Below are 5,661 nucleotides of genomic sequence, written 5' to 3'. Positions count from 1 at the left end.
GGTTGTAAGATTCAGATAATTAGTTAACTAGACATTTTGAAAGAAAGAAAAGTATTTCTTTGTGCCCCCCCCCCCTTTCCCGGGGGCCAGGTAGGGCAAAATTATGCCCTACCTGGCCCCCGGGCATAATTTTACTAGATCCGCCCCTGCACAGTTACCAGCTGTCAGCTACGTAAAAAAAAGGTCCTGGTGTTATTTGTCTCTCAGAAACAGTTCATAACTTCAACTCATTCATGTCACCTAAAAGGTAAACCCGTTTCTCCATCACCTGTTCAGCTCTGATGATTCAGTAAGGACATCTCCTGGTTTCATCTTCATGTTTCCCTCTCACCACATATCGAAACCGACATCATGACCAGCAGCTGTTACAGCTGTGGCTCCAGCAAACATCAGCTGATACTAGAAAGTAATATTAAATCAATTCTAACAACAGCTGATCAAGCTTAAACGTGCTGCTGTTGTTTATCCGCTGTCTCCTCTTTCTAGCAAAAAGTGGGCGATAAACAAACAAGAAAGACGGGACTAGCGACAGAAAAGCCTGAAAAGCTGATCATTGATCAGTTTCATGATTGAACCTCAAGTACCAACTTGAAGTAGCAACAGGGGAAGGAGGGGGAGAGAATGAGAGAAGAGTCAGCTTTGCAGCAAAGACAGAATAAATCCAGCTTTGTGTCTTTTTTTCATTCTAGCTGATCGATTACATTTTTTATTTTCTCTCCGATATCCGATCCAGTAATTTAGGAACACGTAACTGACACGTAATATTGGATCGGTCCATCTCTAGTTTATACCATTACAAAAACAAACAAACAAACAAAAACCCATCGGCTCATGAAAACAAAAAAATCGGTTGCCGGTGGGCCGATGGCCAGTCCAGCTGTGGACACAGATGCCCTGTGTGAAATAGACAGAAAGCTCATTGTAGGAGCGATATGTGAACTTTTCCTTTTTTGGGCTAGTGAGCTGGTTTAGTCCACACGCTGTATTGGTGCACGGTTGTGGGGCGTGACTCCTGGGTGTGTATTAGATGATAAATAATGGCACTCTGTCTTCTCTGTCCAAAATGTGAACATTGGCATCCTCGAAAGAGTGTCCTTTATCCTTAAGATGCAGATGGACAGCTGAATCTTGTCCTGTGGAGGTGGCTCTTCTGTGTTGTGCCATGCGCTTGTGAAGTGGCTGTTTGGTCTCTCCAATGTAGAGGTCTGGGCATTCCTCATTAGAGGATCATCAGGGGGTCCTTTTGTCCCTCTGTGGGGGGACACTCCCACCAGGTTTATATCTGGGACTCTCCACCATTTGACCTTAGAACTGAAGAAGCTTCTCGGATGAGAGGTGAAACGTCTTCAAGTAACTTAAAGAAGTCCAGACGCTTTTCTTTGCAAGCTCCTTTGACTACGATGACCTGGATGACTGAGAACCTTCACAGACTTATAAAATGCAGTTTAATCTTTGGATTTTATAAATTTTTTTAAAAGAAAAATGGAGGCAAACCAATGAATGCAATAGAAAGAAAAGACAATAGAAACATACTGTTACAGCCTCGGGAAATTACAGGTTTCAAACAAAACGCCACGCTGAGATTAATGAAATTAAAAGTGCTATAAAGGTTATTAAAGAATGAATGCAATTTGAGGATAATCTTTCTAATGTCCAGTCTCAGTTAGAAAATTTGTCTACGTTGCTTGATTCAGCTCATCTGCATGAAGCACTGAATGAATTCAAATTTGATTTGTCTCATACAAGGAACGAAGTGCAGTGAAATGACCAGTTTAGTGACTTACTCATTAAAATTCTATTTTATTTTATTTCATGTATTCAGTAAAGGAAATACCAACTTTTAGAATAAATAAACTCTAAGATTATCTTATGTTATTGTGTGTGTGTGTGTGTGTGTGTGTATGTGTGTGTTTGTGTGTGTGTGTGTGTTTTAAGGTCAGGTCTGAGCTGAACGGTTTGAACTTTATAACACAATCAGACATTTTTATGTTTGTTTACACATGTTGATAAGAGGATGAGGTGTGGTGTAATGTGGTGTTTACAACAGACTCGTTTTCCTTAATGATTGGTTATTGGAAAACATAAACATTTGAAATTTATGTTTCAGCTGTGTTGTACTCAGAATTATTGCTTCAATCAATCACCCAGTGCATCATGGGAATCCCCAGCAGCCTACACCTACTGCAGCATAACTAAGGGAGGATTCAGGGTCACCTGATCCAACCCTAACTATATGCTTTAGCAAAAAGGAAAGTTTGAAGCCTAATCTTGAAAGTAGAGATAGTGTCTGTCTCCTGAATCCAAACTGGAAGCTGGTTCCACAGAAGAGGGGCCTGAAAACTGAAGGCTCTGCCTCCCATTCTACTTTTAAATACTCTAGGAACAACAAGTAGGCCTGCAGTGCGAGAGCGAAGTGCTCTAATAGGGTGATATGGTACTATAAGGTCATTAAGATAAGATGGGGCCTGATTATTTAAGACCTTGTATGTGAGGAGCAGGATTTTGAATTCAATTCTGGATTTAACAGGAAGCCAATGAAGGGAAGCCAAAACAGGAGAAATATGCTCTCTCTTTCTAGTCCCTGTCAGTACTCTTGCTGCAGCATTTTGGATTAGCTGAAGGCTTTTCAGTGAGTTTTTTGGACATCCTGATAATAATGAATTGGAGTAGTCCAGCCTGGAAGTAATAAATGCATGAACTAGTTTTTCAGTGTCATTCTGAGACAGGATATTTCTAACTTTACAGCTGCCAGCTTCTGGAGGTTTACCAGCTCTGATGGAGTTAAAATGACCAGCTTGTGCTTTTGTTCGTCTAAAGCAGCAAAAACAGCCTCTTGATTCATTAGTAGACGAGAAACCGTCTCCAGCGTTGAATTCCACTGTGTGGAAACATCCTGTGTGAGTGGCTTTTCTGTTGTCCCAGTCTTGTTTGCTCCTGGTGTAGTTCCTCCATATTAGCAGGGCTGTCATGTGATGTATGAGAGAGTGCAGTCCTACACCAGGACTATCTCTCTGTAACCAAAGTGTTCAATTCAATTTTATTTATATAGTGCCAAATCGCAACAAAAGTTGCCTCAAGGCGTGTTGGTCTTTAATGTTGCAAATAGAAGTTGGAGAGGTAGGTCAGCAGTCGGTGTCTCCATGGTTTCATCCGCCTTATCAGCACGTATAAAGGCAGAGGCTGACATGGCTGCCCTCCTTTTGGGGGTCGACCATTAAGTTTGTGCTTGTTGACCTTCCTAAACGCAGTCTTCATTAGTTTTTCTGTCCCAAATTCAACGACACTGACAAAAATACTTTTCCATTTAGAGATTGAGCTATAAGAGTCTTAAACACTGCTGCATGGCTCACATGCACTTGGTTGTATTTACTTCTGAAATGATAAGTTGGTCTACTTATGCTCAAGCCCTTCGATTGAAGTCATCAGAACAGGTTAAATCCAATGGAAGAGAAAATATTTCAAATTAGTTAAACTGATTGTTACAATCTCGTGCAGTTAGGAGTTCATCGCTGTTAGCTGGCTGTAACCAAAGTCAAACAGCAACCGAACTAGGGGTGGGCGATATAAACGATATACGATAGAAACTATATAAATCTGGCCAATGATAGAGATTTTGACTATATCGCTCTATCGCGATAGTGCATGTTGATGATGTCATCAAGCTGTGCCTGTTTTGGTCGAAAGCATCGCAGCGGCTACAACCATTATCATCTGCAAATTATGGCGGGCGACAGTCACAGCAAAGAGATGAAGCACTTTTGAAATATGGGGAAAACCAAAAACTGCGCTTCCTCCACTTCCGTAACATTGATTCATTAACGTTGAATTCTCTCGCAGCTGTTCTATTCCCATGTTGTTGCAGTATATTAATAACTAACCTTGTATTGTAAATGAATAATCTCAGTTGTTCTCCTGACTGAAGTTTGGCCCGTGTATAGCATCCTGCTATGGCGATTGCATTTGTCCCTGACCACCAGAATCCCTCACGTTAACTTTTATTGAGTGGAAAAAAAGTTGGTGTTCACCCTTCAGCTTCACTGTGCTAATGTTATGCTAACATAGCTGTGTCGCTAGCAATCACGTAGCACAACATTGGTCGTGTCCAAATTCATGGGCTGCATCCTCCTGAGGCCGCATTTGTAGACCGATTACGTCACAGCGACGCGCCGAAGGCTGTCCAAATTCGTAGACTCCTCCGAATGCAGCCGACAAATGCGTCCTCCTTCTCCCCGAATTTGAAGGATGGGTCGGGTGTGTCCTTCTTGGCCCACCATATCCCAGAATTCATAGCGCGGCCCAGCCAAGCTCCAGTTTCCGGCAATGGCGGCCGCTACTAAGTTTTAAAATTACTCTTATTAATCTTTCTGGGCCACAAAATAAACTTTAAACATATTTTCAGGCGAGAATGTGGGTGTGTAAACATCAAATATCTGCTCGGTTTGTCAAGATATGACATATTTGCAAAAGTGCTTCGATGTTGTCGGTGACGTCTGTCACCCCACCATCTCGATAGCTTGCCGGCCCAGAATTCATTGGACATAACTTCACTGCACATTCACATAACGATGGCGGCACAAAAAGATACATCGGGAGACGAATACACTTTTAAATGTAAGTATATGAAAATCTGGTGGTACAAAAGTTAAATTTTATAGCGGTTATGTTGTTAGGGTTGTGAATTTGCATAGACTTGTAATATTTATTTAAACAATCTTCATAAAAAGTGTCCGTAAACTAGCTTGTATGGTGGGTCCCGCGGTTTTTCATTGGCGCTTACATTTTTCCCAATCAACTTTTTTGTGATATGTTTAAAGGGACCAAAGAGCAAACGGCAAACTTCATCAAAACTAGAGGAGAAAATGATCACCTCTTCACCGGGGTAAAAAATTCAGCAACTGTGGGATGGAGGTACACGAATAAATCAATTTACACATCATATTCATCTGAGTACGGTTTCAATAACCCTCATTCTGTACAGAACCTGTGATGTCCAGATGATATTCCTCTTGTGTTCTGCTGTGAAAACTTTTGGATTTAGGGATTATTATAGTTGTTATGGTTTTCTCTCTTCTCTTATTTTTTTGTGTGCGATCAGGACTATTCTCGAGAAGATGGGCCTGCAAGGGAAAGTCACCCCCTTGCAGGCCAAAAAGAAGTGGGATAACTTAAAGAAAAGATACAAAGTATGTGTGCTGTCAAGAAGATAATTTTTAAGAATGAAATTTAATAAATGTACATTTACTAAAAGTTGTATTGTTTATATTTGTCTGTCATTTCTGATTTCCTCTGCCTTTAGGATTGCAAGTGTCCAGGGTCAGGTGAGGGAGTCAGTGGGAAGCCCACTGCTGCTACTTGGCCCTGGTTTGGCCTCATGGATGAGGTGATGGGACAGAGGCCTTCCATTAGGCCCCCTGTCCTTATTTCCTCTCTCCCTGAGGACACTCCAGGGCCAAGTACAGCAGTGGGTGACCAAAGCGAGATGGAAGAGGAGACAGATGAGGAACGAGGTCAGCCAGCAACAACGGGAAGGAAGAGGAGAAGGGAAAGAGGGGATGAGCTCCTTGAGCTCATCAAAGAGGACATGCAGTACCAAAGGGAGGCTGAGGAGAGGAGAGAACAGGAGAGCAGGGACAGGATGGACAGACTTTTTTCCATACTAGA

This window comes from Neolamprologus multifasciatus, chromosome 2 (assembly GCF_963576455.1).
Source record: "Neolamprologus multifasciatus chromosome 2, fNeoMul1.2, whole genome shotgun sequence".
NCBI classification, from domain to species: Eukaryota; Metazoa; Chordata; class Actinopteri; order Cichliformes; family Cichlidae; genus Neolamprologus; species Neolamprologus multifasciatus.
This window is presented reverse-complemented; position numbering follows the sequence as displayed.